Below are 10,684 nucleotides of genomic sequence, written 5' to 3' on the forward strand. Positions count from 1 at the left end.
ATGTTTAACAAATAAATGAGCTAAAGTGTAAACCTATTTGTTAGGTCCTTTGTGGTCTTTACATGTAATCCATTTATTGAGCCCTTCTAAATTTGTTTATATAGTACAAAATGAATGGATGAATTTCAAATACGTGCATTGACCCTCTGGGGTCCACACTTTATATTTCACCTTTATATTTATATATATTTCACCCGATTTGTCCGACTCCTGAATTAGATTCATCTTCAAAGTGAAAGAAAGCAAAGTGCTCAAGAGTCATACTTCGATGAACATACCTGATACTTAGGCATGCAACCCGGAGACTGGAGCAGCCAGGGATTGAATCTCCAACCTCCTGATTAGTAGATGACTTACTCTACCTCCTGAATAAGGCATTGCTGGAATGCCAGGCAGTACAATAAGTGAGCTGCTAACAGCAAATACTCATCCACACTGGCTAACACAGGTAAGAGCAAACCAGATGATGGAGGACGCCAAAACTGCTCTCCACAACAAGAGCAGCTGGCTGCAGCCAGACCCTTCTCCTCCACAACATGGAGGTGTAACAGTTGTTAAGTAAAGCAGTTTCACCCCGGTTCTTTTTTATTCCTCGGGCATCCAGAGACGGCTCCGGACTCCGTAGTCATTTTACAGAACCTTTATTCATCTTCAGTTGCATCTTCTAGAAGGGGAGACGTGCAAGGCCGGTGTCCCTCTGCAGATCTCCACTTCTTTGTTTGTTACAACCAGTTTTATAGAAGCGACCCCATCATAAAACCCCCATGGTGTGTTGCAAACTCTGTGTTTGTGTATGTATGTGCCAGCACGTGAGTACCTGTGTGTGTCTCTCTGTGTACGGGACTTCCTGCCGGTCATAAAAGTAATCTCCTCACCCAAGCGACACCAAATTCCTTTACAAAACATACAAAACATAGTTAACATATTACAAGCACTGAGACTCCCGCTCTGCATCCACTGGGCCATTGGCCTCTTGTTGTCTTACTTTTACAGCTAAGCATGTGGAGAGTCTCCTGCAAACCTACTTCTAAGTTATAACAATTATGAGTTTTTATTAAAGGTACAAGCATCAGCATCAGCAACCCCCAACTGTAGCTTCCTGTCTCCTTTTATGACAGGCAGACCACCGGTGTCAATAAATTCCTTTCTCTCTAAACAATTACACACACTCAGGCCTACAGCTAAGCCAAACTGAAACACACAGACAAATCCTTTCCTATTCATCTGATCTACTGCTGGACCCTCTCATCTAAGCAAATTTAACACATTATATTCAAATAATTGTTTTCTTGTACTCACACAGTTGATTTTTTTAAAAAAATTTTTATTTAGAATTTCCCAGAAACAAAGAAAATACATTTTTTAAATAAGGAACGTAATATAAAACAACCTATAAGAACACAAATAAACAAAAATAAACAAGTAATCAAAAATAAACAAACGGGTGTACCATCTAGTTAATATATATATATATATATATATATACATACACACACATACACACATACATACATACACATAGTATATGCAGTATATGCATGTATGTATATGTGTATATAATACATACATATATACACAAATACGCATATATACACATAGCAGTTCAAAAATATGGCGTACAGAATTACAGATATTCAAACAAAATCGAGTCTCCTTGACAAAATGTAATGTTTCCATTTATCCCAAATCTCAATAAATGTGTCATATTGAAATCTGTTAGAGAAGGTAATTTTTTCCATTTTAAACAACCCATAGACAGTCTCATGCCAGTCATTTAGTGATGGGATTTTCACACTTAGCCATTTCTTCGTAATAGTCTTTCGGGCAGCCAGACTCAGAATACCATATAACAGCTTGGACATTTTATCTACATTTACTGAGTATAAATATCCAAACAAAAGTTCATCCCAATTAAAGGGGAGTTGCATACTAAAAGTGGTCTGTAACTCAGAGTGAATCGATACCCAAAAAGTGTTGATCAATTGACAAGACCAAAACAAGTGGAAATGTTTTACTCCTTGGGCCCCACAGTTTCTCCAGCAGCTAGAGTGATTAGAATAATGTTTACTTTGTGCAGGTGTAATAAAAAAAACCTACAGAGACTCTTCCAACCAAAACATCTCCATATATTAGAACTAGAAATTCTCCACTGAAAGGCACACTGCTGATACCAGATGTCATTTGAAATTGCCATATTTGTTTCCCTTTCCCATTTTTGTTTAATGTAGATAGTATTCAACTTCTTAACCTCTTGTAAACCAATGTACAGTCTAGAAATCACTTTGAGACCAGGATCTGCATGGTAAGCCTTGACAAATATATTCAGAACGGGAAGAGAGAAAAGATCTATTCTCTTCGGTATAAAGTTATGTAGATGATGCCGGATTTGAAGAAACCTGAAAAAATCGGTATTGCTTAACTGGTATTGATCTTTTATTGATTGGAAGTCCCTAAGAGTTCCCTTATCATAAAACATACAATATGCCATTAAGCCTTGCCCTGCCCATTTTTTATATCTCGCATCTAACTTATTGGGTAAAAAATCGAGATCATAAGCGCACCATCTTAAGATCCTGGCCTCTTCATTCCAATCATTCTTATTAAGAAATTGTAACCAGAGTTTTAAAGGCAAGTTAATCCATTGGTTTCCTTGATTAATTTGTTTTTAATAAGTGTCACATCCTCTAAGCTCTCCTGAATTGGAAAATCTCTTGAAGGCAGCTGTTTCTATTTCTTTCCATCTTGCTTGGTAGTCTACATTGCACCAACACACTAGGGTCCTCAGTTGAACTGAAACATAATAATCTTTCAAACATGGCAACACCAACCCCCCTTTATCTTTAGCCAGCTGGATAGTTTGGTACTTAATTGGTGGTCTTTTCCCCTGCCATATAAACCTGGAAATTATTTTGTCCCACTCCTGAAATTGTTTATCAGTTATTTCAACTGGGAATGTTTGGAACAGATAAATCATCCCAGGCAAGACGTTCATTTTGACTGTATCAATACGTGACTCAAAATTTAAAATTGGTATTAAGTTCCATCTTTTAATATCCTCATTTATTTTATAACACAAAGGTTTAAAATTTGCATGATATATTTTGGAGAGATCTTTAAGGATATTAACTCCAAGATACTTCATTTGCTCCAACTCCCAGTTCAAATTAACTTTAGACTTAATTTCCTGATTTGGCTTATAATTAAAAGTTAATATCAGAGTCTTCGATATATTTAGTTTATAACCTGATAGTGAGCTAAAGGTCTCCAGAAGTGATAACAGCTTGGGGAAAGTAATATTTGTATTTGTCAAGTAAATCAAAATATCATCAGCAAACAAGGAAATCTTATGTTCTCGACCCCTGATCTTGACTCCAGTAATATTAATGCTTTGTGTAACACTTTGACTAAGGGCCTCTATTAAAAGGGCAAAGAGTGGATACTAAATGGACAGCCCTGGCGTGTCCCTCTCTGTAGATCGAAAAAATTAGAAAGCACCCCGTTGACTTTGATTCTTGCCATTGGTGATTTATATAGTGCTGGATGGTCATGATAAACTAAGACTGATGAAATCCAAACTTACCCATAACTTTGTATGGAAATTCCCAATTAACCCGATCAAAAACCTTTTCAGCATCTAAGCTCATAAGGACCATCTGAATTTTATTTTTAACTACATAATAACATGTAATGTTCGGCGAACATTATCTTGCGTTTGTCTCTGCTTAATAAAACCAGTTTGATCCAAGCTAATTATCTGAACAAGAATATTTTCAATTCTTTTGGCAAGAATGTATGTAAATATCTTATCGTCCTGATTAAGAACACTAATAGGGCGGTAATTTCCACAGTCAAGCCTATCCTTTCCATCTTTAGCTATTAACCTCCTAAGACCTGAACTCTTCCACGACATGCATTTTTAATTTCTCTTTGATATTTGGGCATATTGGGGCCCAATGAATGTAAAAACAAAGAATTACCAGATTTACCTTATTTTTGTTTTTATGAAAAATCAGAGCCACATATGAGGATATTCGTTTAAAATTTTGATAGAACAGTAGCAGTATAATGTCCTCGTAAGTGGGTATCAGGCCCTTGTAGAGCAAAATTGAGTATTTTGGTCTAAATAACCCAAAATGTGATGTCCACATATGGGGACGCCAGGTCCTAGGAGGTTAAGGAAATAGATGCCTCATTCCAAGATGGGGGAATTACTCCCGTCTTTAAGATATAATTGAATGTTGTTTTCATCAAGGGGATCAATAGATCTTTCATTTCCTTATACCAATCTGATGGAAATCCATCCGGGCCTGGAGATTTATTGGGTTTTAATTTTGAAATAGCTTTTTTAATTTCAATTTTGGATATGTCCTTGATTAAGGTTATATTTTGGTTTTCAGTCAGCTTTGGTAAGCAAAGTGAATCCAGGAAGGATATCATACCTTTATCATCCACTCTAGGTTATGTGTATAGTTCTTTGTAGAATTTTAGAAAAGCTAGCTGAATGTTTTCCAATTTGTACACAATGTTATTTGTTTGAGGATCCTTTATTTTGTGAATTATATTTTCTAATTGTTGTTTTTTTTAATTTATAGGCCAATAGTTTTGCGGATTTGCCTCCTACCACATAGTATCTTTGTTGTAAAAAAGCCATATTTTTTTGTATTTCACATGAAAAACTTTCATTAATTTAATTTTTCTTCTTTTGTATTTCTAATTTCATTCACACACATTCAGTGTGTGAATGTGTGCGTGAATGGGTGAATGACTGGATATGTAAAGCGCTTTGGGGTCCTTAGGGACTAGAAGGCGCTATATAAATACAGGCCATTTACCATTTACCATTTAATTTCAAATTTATATCTGCGCTTATTTTATGGTCATCTTCAAGATCTTGTAATTGCGCCTGGAGTTTTCTTAAGTGCTCATTTCTCTTCTTTTTTAAGTTGGTACTGTAGCCTACAAGTTTTCCTCGTATAACCGCTTTTAGGGCATCCCATAAAATACTCGGAGAGACTTCTTCATTATCATTTTCAGCTACATAATCTATTATATCTTGGCTAATTTGCTCTTTCAACGGACATAGAATACTTGTATTTAATCTCCAAGACGTATCTCTTCTTTCGTTTCCTAGCACTACCTCCAGATACAGTGGGGCATGATCCAATAAATCCATCACTCCTATCCTGCAACTGACCACACTGTTAAAGTCTTTTTGAAACATAAAGAAATAGTCCAATCTAGAATAAAATGAATGTGGGTGAGAGAAAAAGGTATAGTCCTTTTTTATGGGGTTTAACTCTCTCCAGACATCTATAAGCCCTGAATCCTTTAAAATTAATTTGATATTTTTGGTTATTTTGTTTAATCATGGGGCGTGTGGGTTTGATGAGTCTAAAGACGGATTGAGTCGAGCATTCAAATCTCCTCCCAAAGTTAAAATGCCTTGTGCCTCTACAACAATCAGTTCAGAGACCCGTATAAAAAAATTTAACTCTGATCCTGGGGGAGCATATACATTTATAAGAGTAGTCAGTATACCCTCCAGATACCCCTTTACTAACACAAACCTCCCCTCCTTATTGCCTATTTCTTGAATGCATTCAAAATTTAACCTACTCGAAATTAAAAATACCACACCCCTTTTGGAGCTCTGAGGACAAGAAGAAGAATACTGGTTAAATTTCCACTTCCTAAGTTTTTCATGCTCAAACTGTGGTAGGTGAGATTCCTCTAGAAAGGCAACTTCTATTCCTTCTCTTTTTATTTTTGACATAATTTTGCTTCTTTTAATATGATTCCCCAAGCCATTTACATTAAATGACACTACTTTAGTTAGCTTACAAGGCATTATTGTACGACCTTATATGATTTTAATCTCTGAACATAACCAGAAATCGAAAAGTACACCCCGATGGAGAAAAAAAAGAAGAAAAAAACAAGGAAAAAAACAACATTATAGAAAAAAACATTGTACAACAAAAACATACAATCATGTTGACTTCCAGAAACATAAACGCTATATTAGCTGTAATTGGTGGGGGGAAAACTCTTCTGTCAACTTGTGGAAGAGTGCCCTCTTCGGCACGCAGGCCGGAAGCCCAGTGGTCTGTAGGGTCCAGCTTACTATGCATATAAATGACCCGACTTAAATGTACTTTTATATGCCCTCTTTATGGAATTACCAAATTATATAACTAAAACATCTTTATCAAAATAAAGTTTGTAGTCTCAGTTCCTCTTAAGTCTCTATACTCTTGAGTTTACCTCTAATATGATGCTCCGTCACAAGCAGCCTGGTTATCCACAGTCATCTTGGTGCCTAAATACCTGGAGACGCTCCTTGAAATCCTGCTTTTGGATCGTGTTTCCAAGTTTCTTCTTCGTACTTGTTTGCCAAGTCTGCTGTTTTATTTGATCCAAGAGTGTAGCTCTGTCTCTCACAATGTCTACCGATAATCCTCTCTTCACCATGTCCATAGTCGCTTCATACGCCGTGTTGTACATCGCGGTTCCATCCCTGTAGTACACTCTTAGCTTGGCCGGGAAAGGCGTCTGGAAGCGAATGTTATTCTCCTTAAGCACCTTCTTCGCTGCCGCATATTCTTTTCTTCTTCTTTGTATCTCCGGGGCATAATCATTGTCCACATGTATCCTAGTGCCCTGAAAGTCAAACCCCCTAGCCTGCCAGGCCTTCTTGATAATGTCTTCTTTGATACGATAGCTTGTGAGTTTGACAACAATTGAGCGTGGAGGGGCTCCATCAGGGGGTTTCTCAGCACCGGCTCGGTGTGCTCTTTCAATTCCGAACGCGGTGGGGGAAGAGAGACGCATTTTTGCAAAAATAAAACCTCTACAAAGTTTAGAAGAGATGGGAATTTGTCCTCTTCCCCTTCCTTCACGCCATATATTCTGAGATTCTCGCGACGTGACCGTCCCTCTAAATCCAGTAGCTTAGTTTCGCATTGCATCTGAAGATTTGCTAATTCCATTAGCAGCTCCTCCGAAACCTGAATTCGAGTCTCCACAACGTCTATGCATCCCTCTGCTTCATCGAGTCTTTTACCAATGCCATCCACATTCTCCCTTATGGCATTAAACTGCTCATTTGTGTCTTTTCTGAAAGCACGCAATTCTTTTAATATCATATCCATCGTAGCTGGGTAGTCTTTCGCACTAGCATTAGCATCAGGTTGATGGTCTTCTTCCATATTACTACTAGCTTGCGACGAAGCATCTTCTTCCAGTTCACTACATTCTCTTACGTCCTTTTTCTTAAATTTTCTGGGCATTTTTATTCCAAACACAAAAAACCCACACTATCAATCCGAGCTTTTTAAGTTTCGAGTTAGATAAATTGGGGGGAAAAAGGTAATAAGGTCGGGAGCAATTACCCTACACAGCCATCACACGACCCGCCAGACCGTAAGTCTGTACTCACACAGTTGAATGCAGGGTTGTATCCTCAAATGGAGACTTAAATAAGATGAGATAACAAAAAGAACTTAGTTATATACATCACTATACACAAAGAAGCGATAAAACTGGAACACAAGATAAGCACAAAATAAAACAGAAAGTAACATAACAGGAACACTTAACATAGGGAGGTTAGAGTAGACACAAGGGCTAAAGACTAAACTAAGAGAAAACCCAAGGAATCCATTATAAGAGAAATTAAAGCTCCAAGCAGCGATGAAAGAGCCTGCTTACCCTGGAACATGTCTGGGCTGTGGCGGAGGCTGAGGGCGAGCTCAAGAATGCTGTGATTAAGCAGTGATGCAGTCGTGTTCTTGTTTTCAGCCTGGGATGGTAATTGGGCAATGTGTCATTTACCTATACCCTAACCCTATATTATCTAACCATATGTTACTCTGATATACAGGGTGGGCCATTTATATGGATACACCGTAATAACATGGGAATGGTTGGTGATATTAAAGTCCTGTTTGTGGCACATTAGTATATGTGAGGGGGCAAACTTCTCAAGATGGGTGGTGACCATGGTGGCCATTTAGAAGTCGGCCATCTTGGATACAACTTTTGTTTTTTCAATAGGAAGAGGGCCATGTGACACATCAAACTTATTGGTAATGTCACACGAAAAACAATGGTGTGCTTGGTTTCAACGTAACTTTATTCTTTCATGAGTTGTTTACAAGTTTCTGACCACTTATAAAATTTGTTCAATGTGCTGCCCATTGTGTTGGAATGTCAATGCAGCCCTCTTCTCCCACTCTTCACACACTGATAGCAACACCACAGGAGAAATGCCAGCACAGGCATCCAGTATCCATAGTTTCAGGTGCTGCACATCTCGTATCTTCACACCATAGACAATTGCCTTCAGATGACCCCAAAGATAAAAGTCTAAGGGGGTCAGATCGGGAGACCTTGGGGGCCATTCAACTGGCCCACGATGACCAATCCACTTTTCAGGAAACTGTTCATCTAGGAATGCTGGGACCTGGCACCCATAATGTGGTGGTGCACCATCTTGCTGGAAAAATGGGAACGTGCCAGCTTCAGTGCATAAAGAGGGAAACGCATCATCATGTAGCAATTTCAAATATCCAGTGGCCTTGAGGTTTCCATTGATGAAGAATGGACCCACTATCGTTGTACCCCATATACCACACCAAACCATCACTTTTGTTGTTCCAACAGTCTTGGAGGGATCCATCCAATGTGGGTTAGTGTCAGACCAATAGCGGTGGTGTTGTTCGTTAACTTCACCATTCACATAAAAGTTTGCCTCATCACTGAACAAAATCTTCTGCGTGAACTGAGGGTCCTGTTCCAATTTTTGTTTTGCCCATTCTGCAAATTCTGTGCGCCGATCTGGGTCATCCTCGTTGAGATGCTGCAGTAGCTGGAGTTTGTAAGGGTGCCATTTGTGAGTAGCTAATATCCGCCGAAGGGATGTTCGACTAATGCCACTCTCCAGTGACATGCGGCGAGTGCTACGCTGTGGGCTCTTGCTGAATGAAGCTAGGACAGCCGCTAATGTTTCTTCATTAGTGACAGTTTTCTTGCGTCCGCATTTTGGCAAATCCAACACTGAACCAGTTTCACGAAACTTAGCAAGCAGTTTGCTAACTGTAGCATGGGAGATGGGTGGTCTCGTAGGGTGTCTTGCATTGAAATCTGCTGCAATGACCCGGTTACTGCGTTCACCAGATATCAACACAATTTCGATCCGCTCCTCACGTGTTAACCTCTTCGACATGTCAATGGCTGTGAACAAAGAGTAACTTGTAAATAACTCATGAAAGAATAAAGTTACGTTGAAACCAAGCACACCATTGTTTTTCTTGTGACATTATCAATAAGTTTGATGTGTCACATGGCCCTCTTCCTATTGAAAAAACAAAAGTTGTATCCAAGATGGCCGACTTCTAAATGGCCACCATGGTCACCACCCATCTTGAGAAGTTTGCCCCCTCACATATACTAATGTGCCACAAACAGGACTTTAATATCACCAACCATTCCCATGTTATTACGGTGTATCCATATAAATGGCCCACCCTGTATATCATTTGGTGCAACCATCAGTTCAAATCTGATGTTGTCTGGGACTCCAAGATCAGGCAGACCATCCCCAGAAACCCTCTATGACCGAATGTCACTCACACAGATACGGGAGTGCTTGTCCACTGTACATGCTAAAAGCATGTTAATCCGGTTGTTCAGTGATGACGTGACGAATCCTACTTCCGGGCCCTGCGTTTAATATGGCTTTTGTGTTGTTAACATGTTTAATGCTTTGTATTTTCTTCTATTTAATCTCAAAAAGCTCCTAAAACAGTCAGTGATCACTGTTGACCTCCCTCGGCTTTTATTACCGCTAATCATTTATTTAAGCTCAGTTTTTAAAACCTTACGATGTAACTACAGCACAGCCCATGCAGCAGTATATGAATGACTAACCTCGTATTGTGGATGGATTATCTCACTTGTTCTCCTGGCTGAAGTTTAGTCCTTTTACAGCATCCTGCCATGCGATTACATTTGTTCCTGACCACCGAGAACACTCACGTTAACTTTTATCGAGTGGAAAAAATGTTAGCTTGTTTATGTTATGCTAACATAGCTGTGTCACTAGCGGTCACGTAGCACATCATTATATACCAGCTAGCCAAACTTCAGTAACCCTACAAACGTCACTGCTGTTTAGTTTTCTGTCTTCATTTATGTTGGAAGTTATAGCAGAGCTGTACGTTTGAATTTTTTTCCAAAACCCCGCAGTCAGGACATGCTATATTGTATTTAGATAGAAGCTAGCGAGCTAACTTCCTGCTAACTTCTAACGCTGTTAAATGTCATAAATTCCATTTTCATGGATGCCTGGATGTTAAACTCAATTGTTACACCTGGTAGAGCAGAACACTGATCATTTTATTAAAGATGAAAGACTTTAGACAGTTTTTCAACTCTTAGTAATGCCACAGTGATCGTTTGATATATGGACCTGCAGCGGAGTTTAGGCCCAGACACGGCCAGTGACGTCAGACTGAACAACCGGATAGCATTTATCAGGAAGTCAGAGGCACTGTGGATTACAACACTGGAGGCTAACTCCAAGCCAATCACACAAGTCACCATCAAGTATGTACCATGGTGATGCACTGTGTCCATTGCTGCTCTGTATAGACCCCTAAGCCAGCTCATAACCAAGACTGAT

Source organism: Oreochromis aureus, linkage group 4, assembly GCF_013358895.1.
Source record: "Oreochromis aureus strain Israel breed Guangdong linkage group 4, ZZ_aureus, whole genome shotgun sequence".
NCBI lineage: Eukaryota > Metazoa > Chordata > Actinopteri > Cichliformes > Cichlidae > Oreochromis > Oreochromis aureus.